Consider the following 10,938-nt stretch of genomic DNA (forward strand, 5'->3'; position numbering starts at 1 on the left):
TCCTTTCTTCTGATACGTCCCGTTGTTCACAGGATTCCTTTCAGAAGTGTACATGAATTGGTTATTTGCAACCATTTCAATTAGTTCTTGAACTTCTGTAGGCGTCTTCTTCAGATGAAGAGATCCTCCAGCAGAACTATCCAAAGACATCTTGGACAGTTCAGACAGACCATCATAGAAAATACCTATGATGCTCCATTCAGAAAGCATATCAGAGGGACACTTTCTGATCAATTGTTTGTATCTTTCCCAAGCTTCATAGAGGGATTCTCCTTCCTTCTGTCTGAAGGTTTGGACTTCCACTCTAAGCTTACTCAATTTTTGAGGTGGAAAGAACTTTGCCAAGAAGGCATTGACTAGCTTTTCCCAAGAGTTCAGGCTGTCTTTAGGTTGTAAGTCCAATCATATTCTAGCTCTGTCTCTTACAGCAAAAGGGAATAGCATAAGTCTATAGACCTCAAGGTCAACCCCATTAGTCTTAACAGTGTCACATATTTGCAAGAATTCAGCTAAGAACTGATGAGGATCTTCCAATGGAAGTCCAAAGAACTTGCAATTCTGTTGCATTAGAGAAACTAATTGAGGCTTAAGCTCAAAGTTGTTTGCTCCAATGGCAGGGATAGAGATGCTTCTCCCATAGAAGTCGGGAGTAGGTGCAGTAAAGTCACCCAGCACCTTCCTTGCATTGTTAGCATTGTTGTTGTTTTCGGCTGCCATGGGTTCTTCTTCTTTGAAGATTTCTGTTAGGTCCTCTACAGAGAGTTGTGCCTTAGCTTCTCTTAGCTTTCGCTTCAAGGTCCTTTCAGGTTCAGGGTCAGCCTCAACAAGAATGCCTTTGTCTTTGTTCCTGCTCATATGAAAGAGAAGAGAACAAGAAAATATGGAATCCTCTATGTCACAGTATAGAGATTCCTTGAGGTGTCAGAGGAAAAGAAAAATAGAAGGAAGAGGTAGAAAAATTTGAACTTAGTGGGATAGAGTTCGAATTGTGCATTGAGGAGGAGTGTCACTCCATAAATAGAAGGATGTGAGAAGAGGGGAAGAGATTTTTCGAAAAGAAAAAAAAAGATTTTAAAAACATTTTGAAAAAGATTTTGAAGAAGATATGATTGAAAACTTTTTTTTTTTGAAAAAGATGTGATTTAAAAGTTATGGTTTTAAAAAGATGTGATTGAGAAGATATGATTTGAAAAACAATTTAAAAAGATTTGATTTTAAAAATTAATGACTTGCCTAACAAGAAAAGATATGATTCAAACATTAAACCTTTCTCAACAGAAAAGGCAACATACTTGAAATGTTCAATCAAATCATTAATTGTTAGTAAGTATCTAAAAAAAAAAGAAAGAAATTGATTTTGAAAAAGATTTGATTTTGAAAAACTTTGAAAACTTGGAAAAAATTTGCATTAAAAACAAAATCTTCCCTCTTGTGCCATCCTGGCGTTAAACGCCCAGAATGGTGCACATTCTGGTGTTTAACGCCCAAAGCTCTACCCTTTTGGGCGTTAAACGCCCAGCCAGGTACCCTGGCTGGCGTTTAAACGCCAGTTTTTCCTTCTTCACTGGGCATTTTGAACGCCCAGCTTTTTCTGTATAATTCCTCTGCTGCATGTACTGAATCTTCAGTTCCCTGTATTATTGACTTGAAAACAGAACCAAGATCAAATAAACAATGCATGCAAGACACCAAACTTAATATAAGACACTAGACTCAAACAAGAAACATAAAATATTTTTGGTTTTTATGATTTTGTAAATTTTTTTGGTTTTTTTCGAAAATTAAGTGAAAAAGAAAATAAAGGTATCAAAATTCTTAATGAGAATTCCAAGAATCATGCAATGTTAGTCTAAAGCTTTAGCCTAAAGGAATTAGACATGGATAGCCAAGCTTCAGCAGGACATTGCATTCAAGAGCTAAATTGATGATAATCAATCAGCTTTGGTGATGATAAGAACATCACCTTGAAACACTAGAATTCATTCTAAAGAACTCTAAAAAATACCTAATCTAAGCAACAAGATGAACCGTCAGTTGTCCATACTCGAAACATTCCCCGGCAACGGCGCCAAAAACTTGGTGCACGAAATTGTGATCACTACTTTTCACAACTCAATTAATCCCTAGTAATGGCCCCAAAGACTTGGTGCTCAATACCATGGCATAAACACAACTTCGCACAACTAACCAGCAAGTGTACTGGGTCGTCCAAGTAATAAACCTTACGCGAGTAAGGGTCGATCCCACGGAGATTGTTGGTATGAAGCAAGCTATGGTCACCTTGTAAATCTTAGTCAGGCAGACTCAAATGGTTATGGATGATATATGAATAAAACATAAAGATAAAGATAGAGATACTTATGTATTTCATTGGTGAGAATTTCAGATAAGCGAATGGAGATGCTTTGTCCCTTCCGTCTCTCTGCTTTCCTACTGTCTTCATCCAATCCTTCTTACTCCTTTCCATGGCAGGCTGTATGCAAGGGTTTCACCGTTGTCAGTGGCTACCTCCCATCCTCTCAGTGGAAATGTTCAACGCACCCTGTCACGGCACGGCTATCCAGCTGTCGGTTCTGGATCATGTCGGAATAGAATCCAGTGATTCTTTTGCGTCTGTCACTAACGCCCCACAATCGCGAGTTTGAAGCACGTCACAGTCATTCAATCATTGAATCCTACTCAGAATACCACAGACAAGGTTTAGACTTTCCGGATTCTCTTGAATGCCGCCATCAATTCTAGCTTATACCACGAAGACTCTGATCTCACGGAATGGCTGGCTCGGTTGTCAGGCGAGCGCTCGGTTGTCAGGCGATCAACCATGCGTCGTGTATCAGGAATCCAAGAGATATTCACCCAATCTAAGGTAGAACGGAGGTGGTTGTCAGTCACCCGTTCATAGGTGAGAATGATGATGAGTGTCACGGATCATCACATTCATCAAGTTGAAGAACAAGTGATATCTTGGAATAAGAACAAGCTAAATTGAATAGAAGAACAATAGTAATTGCATTAATACTCGAGGTACAGCAGAGCTCCACACCTTAATCTATGGTGTGTAGAAACTCCACCGTTGAAAATACATAAGAACAAGGTCTAGGCATGGCCGTGAGGCCAGCCCCATGATCTAAGATAGCATAAGACTAAAGATAGCTACCAAGATTCCAAGACATCAAATACAATAGCAAAAGGTCCTATTTATAGGGAACTAGTAGCTTAAGAATTACAAAGATGAGTAAATGACATAAAAATCCACTTCCGGGCCCACTTGGTGTGTGCTTGGGCTGAGCATTGAAGCATTTTCGTGTAGAGACTCTTCTTGGAGTTAAACGCCAGTTTTTGTGCCAATTTGGGCGTTTAACTCCCACTTTGGTGCCAGTTCCGGCGTTTAACGCTGGGAATTCTGAAGGTGACTTTGAACGCCAGTTTGGGCCATCAAATCTTGGGCAAAGTATAAACTATCATATATTGCTGGAAAGCCCAGGATGTCTACTTTCCAACGCCGTTGAGAGCGTGCCAATTGGGCTTCTGTAGCTCCAGAAAATCCACTTCGAGTGCAGGGAGGTCAGAATCCAACAGCATCTGCAGTCCTTTTCAGTCTCTAAATCAGATTTTTGCTCAGGTCCCTCAATTTCAGCCAGAAAATACCTGAAATCACAGAAAAACACACAAATTCATAGTAAAGTCTGGAAAAGTGAATTTTAACTAAAAACTAATAAAAATATAATAAAAACTAACTAAAACATACTAAAAACATACTAAAAACAATGCCAAAAAGCGTACAAATTATCCGCTCATCATTGGGTAATGAGTATTAATTTGTGGTTTATGCATTTAAATTGTGAAATTGGGCCGGAGGCCGTGAATTTTTGGGCCGGAGGCCGGAAAGAGGTAAGGAAGGTAAGTTGATGTGTACATTGTATGAAGACACAAGTGATTGGATGAATTTCAGATAATGAATATATGAATGATTGGGTTGGTTATTGAATAATGAGGTTTGAGGAGTTGAAGTGTGGAAATTGGTAATTTTGGGTGAAATTGTATAGATGAGGTATGTTTGATTTTGGTTGAGATATATTATGTGGTCATATATGTGAGTATGATTATTGATGCCTTGATGGTATGATAATGCATGAGAGATATGTATGTTGTGATATATACTTGAGAAATGATTAAGGTTGATTTGTGGGTGAAACCATGTGACAGTGAGTATAATATTGATTATGTGTAATGATGATTGATTGAAAATAGTATTGTTGGAAATTGGGATGAGGAGAGATGTATGACATGTTAATGTGTTTGTAATTTAGCCATTTGTTTGAAATGGGTAAAAATGGTTATATGGCGGTTTTGTAAATCGTGGCAAAGCATTAATGTATGAATTGAGGAGGCTTGATGTTGATTTTGGTATATTTTGATTGGTTTCAAAAAGGGTTGAAATTAGCATGTTTTGGTTGATTTTGAAAAGAGTTGAAAATGGCTTGTTTTGAAAATGGCACTTTGTGGTTTTGTATGAAAAACATAGTTTTTGGGCATACTTTAACGGGACATAACTTGGACTACGGATCTCTATTTTGTGCCAAATTTGTTTAGAAATGAAGTTGGATCCGGGATGTCTATGCCGTTCAAAGAACGGGTGAAAAACGATTTAAAATGAGAAAGTTATGTCCGTTGGAAGATTAGGGGTTGAATTTGTGAATTCTGCAGCTTTTAACTTAGAAAATTTTTAGCAGAATGGCCCCTCGCCCGTAGGCGCACTTGGCGCGTACACGCCATTCTTTCAGAAAACGCCATCCACGCGTGCGCGTCGTGTGCGCGGGCGCGTCGATGCGCTGCACCCAATGCCCAGCCATTTTCCCGAGAGTTGTGTCAGAGTTGTGCCAGTTTTGTGCCTGGGGCGCAAATGCACCCACGCGTACGCATGGCAGACGCGTACGCGTCGTCTGGCTGTGTTTCAATCCGTGCATCTGTGTGTATGACGCATACGCGTCGATGAGCTTTGTGACCATCCACGCGTGCGCGTGGAGTACGCGTACGCGTGGTCCTATTTTCATGCCAATGTTGATTTTTGAGTATTAAAAGCCAAATCTCATACTTCTAAGCCTCCGATCTCACCCCTTATGTATTAAATCATTATGATATGCCTAGCAACGAGAAAGGAGCTAGGGGATGTGGTAACTTGCGAGTAAAGTAAGGGGAAAAGTTATGATCAATGATGATCAACGATGATTATATGAGATATGGAGGATGACGGTAGAAGTACCGTGTATGCCATGAGCCGAAGGGATATATTTATTGATAAATGGCTGGTTCTTGATTGAACCATGAGCCGGATGGCTGAGTTATTGTCGGGTTACGGCAAAGCCATTACTGATCATGGCTGAGTATAAATGCATATATGATTAATGAATAAATGTGTTAAATGGATAATAATGAAAAATGTTGAAATGTGATGTGTAACCCCGGGTAGTAGGCAGTGGCGTTGTCCACTTGCTCCGGGTATGAGACGGAAAAGGATGTTTATGATGAATGAGTTTAATTATGGAGTTTTGAATGAATGTATTTGTGATACCTGGGTAGTAGTAAGGGTTGTGGTTCGCCCCACTTGCTCCAGGTTAATGTTTGAGATTTGATAAAATGAGGATTGATAATATGAATTGAGATTGAATGAATATATGTTTGAGATACCTAGGCAGTAGCAAGGGTTGTGGTTCGTCCTGCTTGCTCCGGGTCAATGCTTAAGATACTTGGGCAGTAGCAAGGGTTTTGGTTCGTTCTACTTGCTCCAGGTCAGAGATTGTAACGCCTGGGTAGTAGCGGCAGTAGTGGTGAATCCACTCGCTCCAGGTTGAGTTTTTAAACACCCGCCTGGGTGGTAGCCGCAGTAGTGGTTATTCCACTAGCTCTGGGTTGAGCGGGTAGTAGCAAGGGGGTTGTAGCTCAAACCTATTTGCTCCGCAAGGGGTGTTTCTGTCCAATGGTTAGCTACCAGGACATGTCGGGTTGGCTATATAACCGACAGATGATATCATCAGCCATAGGGCAGGCATACATCATTTGCATATGTTTGAATTGTTTAGGTTTGCCTATTTGTTTTGGATTTCTATATCATATATGCTATGTTACCTGATTATGTGCAACTTGTTCTACTTGTACCTTATTTGTGTATTACTTGCCTGTATTGCTTGTGTTTGTACAACTGAGAGGCCCCTCATGCTAGTGTCGGTAGATGTTGGGGGCTGTTCTTGATGAGATGATTTGATGATACGATTGCATGATGATGATGATCATTGAATGAGATAATTTGAGCTCCTTGGGAAGACGCAGTGAAGTGGTTTCACTAGCTCCAGGTGAGAGTATGATGTATTGACACAAAATTGCTGAGGTAGAATAACTGGTGATGGTTTTGTTTATGATTCTGAATCTGATTCGTGGGAGAGTCATCGAGCTGGGAATCATATGAGATGTGAACTAGATTTAGTATCCCCTTACGACAGATGCCTATTTATGGATTAGTGAGAATCTAGGCTAGATACTTGGTAAAAAGGAGTTTAGGATGGTTAGTGAGTTTTTATTGCAGTGCATTGTATTTATTTGGCACTTTTACCGTACTGGGAACCCAGGGGCCCGGGGTTCTCATTCCGTATATATCTCTTGTTTTTCAGATACAGGTCCAGGTGCTCAGAAGTGAGCTGTGGTTCGTCTGAGAGACGGCGAAGATATTTATTTTCTCTACTTTGTGTTTTGCTTGGAATCTCTCCACCTTTGTTTTGAAAAGATTATATTTTGTATTGAACTCTTTTGGAACTTGCCTATAGAGGCTCTTATGTTTCCTTTGGGAGAGATTAGGATATACTGTTGTCAACTACTTTCATACTGTACCCTAGCCGGCCTAAACTTCGCAGGTCGCAACTAGTGGCTATTTACTTATGTTATATATATATCTATCTGTTATCTATCTCTTAATCTCCTTTATGCCTTGTCCGTATATCGCTTTCGGCTTCACGTTTTATCTTTTCGTTGTCGAAACGTGAGTGATACGTCTTCGCGATTTTATTTCTACTCTTTTCAGGCTTCTCGATTAATACTCCTTTCGAAAATTACCTATATTTATATATTTAAAAATCCACCTGAGAGTCGTACCACCGTCATATTATTGACTTATGACTCGAGCATAAGGATTTGAATATTAGGGTGTTACATTATGGTATCAGAGCAATTCGTCCTCGTGAGCCTGAGGGATAGAACTACTCATTCTTCAATGCATACTCTGAGTCTGTGCCTGTGCTAGTTAGGGTATCTAACCGATACATCTAGCATGAAGTCCATGAGTGTACCTTTGGTACTTTGAAGCACTATACTTCCGATATTGAGACTGATCAACTTGATATCGATTGTTTGGTGTGTATAGGAACCAGATGGCGCCTCGTGGACCCGGTCGGGGACGTGAGAGAGATCGTACTAGCACGCAGGAACCGGAAGTCAACCCGAATAACCCGGTAAACCTTATGGCGGCGTTGGAGAATATGGCTGCTGCTATGCAAGCCACTACGGAGGCTCTTGGGCAACAGATAAACAATAATGGCAATGGCGGAAGGGAAGCTCAGGGCTCGATGACACTGGCAACTTTCTTAAAGGTTAATCCACCTAAGTTCAAGGGAACCACCAATCCGACTGAAGCTGATACTTGGTTTCAGGCCATGGAGCGAGCACTGCAAGCGCAGTTGGTGCCTGAAGAGCAGCGTGTTGAATTTGCTACCTATTTCCTCACGGGGGAAGCATCGCATTGGTGGAAAGGGGCTCGACGTCTCCTGCAACAGGGAAATGATCCTATCACTTGGGATTCCTTCCAGGTGGAATTCTATAAGAAGTACTTTCCGAATTCCGCCAGAACAGCCAAGGAATTGGAGTTACTGCAGCTGAAGCAAGGTGCTATGTCCATATCTGAGTATACAGACAAATTTGAGGAGCTATTCAGGTTTTCCCGCATGTGTCAGGGAGCTCCGGGAGACTTCGAGAAATGGAAGTGTATTAAGTATGAGGGAGGACTTCGAAGTGAAATCCTGAGCTCCGTTGGACCGATGGAGATTAAGGTCTTCTCCAAACTTGTGAACAAGAGCCGTATTGCTGAAGAATGTGTGAGGAAGGCTGTTGAGGCAAAGAATGATCGTCGGGAGTCCCACTGCAGGGAGCACAATCAAGAATACCCAACAAGGGGTCAAGAGTTTTAGGGGAGAGGATACATACAACACTTTCCCCAAGGACGGAATAACTTTGCGACGAGTGAGGAGTCTCAAAGAATCGGTAAGGGAAAACGGGCAGCGGCTGCTTCTGATGTTTCGAGCTGTCAGAGATGTGGAAGTCATCACCCAAATAGGCCGTGCCGATTGGGGTTAGGTGTATGTTACAAGTGTGGGTTACCAGGGCATGTATCAAGAAATTGCCAACAAGGAGAGAGTCAGGATGCGGGACGATTGAGACAGTAAGATTGAGGTAATTGCAATAATCAGTCTTAAAGGACAGTGCGTGATTTTATAATACCGCCTGTACAGTAAAACTGGGAATGTCAAGCGTAATATTAGACTGAGAAGCAAACCGGATGGTCCGAGTAAGGATTTGCCTTAATACAAATGGATAAATGCCTGAGATGTAAATGATTTTCTGTTGAGAATGATGTGTTGTGTTTGTTATGTAGTTGGTTAATTTCTGGATTTTTGGTGAAACGGATTGAACCCGTGACTTTTAATTCCTTTGATTTAAATAGATAAGGAATGGTCCTAAATGATGGATTTGGAAACGTTGATTTGAATTGTCGGTCAAGTTAAGTTGTGGTTTAGTACTTGAGGAAATAAGTGATGGAACTAATACTTGACGAGAAATCAAAGTGGCATAGCGGAAGCTTGCTAAAGCGTTAGCATAGTATGGTAATAATAAGGAAAAGTGGGGTGTGATTAGAAATGCTTTATGCTTAGAGTACTTAAAAGTTTAGTGAGCTTATACAAATAATGATTCTAGATAATTGGAATTAATTGCGGCTGTGAGCTTTGATGGTTCTAAAGCGGATGAGGAAATTATCATTGATACATAATTGGATTTAGATGATGAAAGAGTGCAAGTTGTCGTGTTTGAGATATGAGTACTATGATGTTTGGTCATAGTGACCTTGGATTTAGTTTGGGATTTATAATGATTGGTTTTGAAAGAGAAATGTGAAAACCATTAAATTGAAATGTTGATGCGGTACTAAGATTGGTTTGAGGGAACCCGTGACGGGTGGTAAACTCCAATTTTTAGGGAAGTGTTGTTGAAAATTCTCTCAAGAATTTGAAGGAGTGTTGGTTATATTTTTGAAAACGATTTTTGATCTGAGTAACTTCAACAAAAGAGATGTGTCTCGAAAGCTTTTATAGATTATTAGAGGAAAGCGAATTCTTAAGAATTCGTCAGCTTGTTAGTCCAAACTCATTGAATTCTAAAAACGAAGAAAGTTTTGATTGATTATAGAGATGTGGGATGATGGCTATGATTAACGATGATGACAATATTATTGATGACATGATTTGAGATTTAATAGGGTGTGAGTTGATGAGACGATAAAAGTAAGGAACGAATGACCGAGATCCTCAGAGATAGAGAAATCAGAGCGCGGCAACGGAAGCGCACAGAGTAAAAGGACCTTGGAACTGTTATGCGTTGGATATAACGGCAGACTACGCTCGCGTACTCGTAGTGATGGATGGAATTTTCGAGGGCGAAAATTTCTGTTAGGGGGGTAGAATGTAATACCCGGTCTAACCGAAATTAATTAAATAATAAGTTAAATAGGAGCGAATATGGTTGGAAGATTTGGCAATTGGAATTTGATGATTTAAATATGATATTTGGATTTAGTGAAATTTTCCGAGTCGGAAGACATAGTTTTCTGCGTAAAAGCGCGCAGTGAAATTTTGACTGGTAGTATCGGCTGAGATCTGTCTGATACTGCAGCTGAGAATATTGATTATGAGTAAATAAGATTAAGAAATGAGGAATTATTATTAGGGTAGGTAGAAATATTTGAAGTGCGATTTAGAGCGCTAATCTTAAAGGTTTTGGTCCAAAATTGGGCCAACGGACAAAAATAAGTGAACTGGGCCTAAGTGGGCCCAAGACCCAACATATATAAACATTAGTTATGAGCATTTCAGCTTATTTTACCCTAAAAGAGAGATTGGGGCGCTGAAATAGAGAAGAGAGAACAGAAGAGAGAAGAGAAGAGCGAAAACCTAACTCTCTTTGATCTTCAAACCACCATAACTTGAGCTACGGAGCTCCGATTGATGAGCCGTTTGCGGCCACGCATCGCTCTTCTCATTCTCTACAATTCTATCTAAGTTTTGTGGTGAGTATTCCATTCATCTCTGCCCAATTTTCGAAATTCCCCACTGTTATACGTTTTTGGGAAGTTAGTGTTGAAATCTTGTGATTTTGGGTGTTTAGGGATACTCCAACATGGATTCTAAGTGAGTTCTATCCCTACTTCATATGGACTGAGGTAAGAAGTGCTCAAACTCTTGTGATTTGTCACTTTTATGAGCCCTAGGTTGATGTATGTATGTGATATTGGTTATGTTAGTATATTTGATGATTTTGGTGCACAATTGGGAGATTGGTGTTGCTTGAGGAGCTTTGGTGAGGCTTGAGGCTAAGGTCGGTGGAGACTTCCAAAGAAGAGGCTCAATTGGTTTGGCTACAAGAGGTACGGTTTAAGTTTCATTTAAGTACCGTGTGGTGTGATGAGAATTCCTAGGCTAGATGCCCCTAGGATTAAGTTTGGATTGTGTAAGTGGTTGGTGCTAATATGCATAGTTGGTATGTAATGTGAATTGATGATTGGGTCGAGAATTGTGTGGCCTTGTATGCTTGGTGTATTGAAAATTTGATGTATTGGGTAATGAG

The 10,938-nt window shown here is 40.3% G+C and overlaps 1 non-coding gene across 1 annotated transcript; it reads left to right on the plus strand.

Annotated features, from left to right (window-relative positions):
• The first annotated feature begins 204 nt into the window (after positions 1–204).
• LOC130942520 (small nucleolar RNA R71) lies at positions 205–312 on the plus strand. Its single transcript, XR_009071087.1, has one exon. It is a non-coding gene; the product is annotated as a small nucleolar RNA R71 (small nucleolar RNA).
• Positions 313–10,938: the final 10,626 nt, after the last annotated feature.

Source organism: Arachis stenosperma, chromosome 7, assembly GCF_014773155.1.
Source record: "Arachis stenosperma cultivar V10309 chromosome 7, arast.V10309.gnm1.PFL2, whole genome shotgun sequence".
Taxonomy (NCBI): Eukaryota; Viridiplantae; Streptophyta; class Magnoliopsida; order Fabales; family Fabaceae; genus Arachis; species Arachis stenosperma.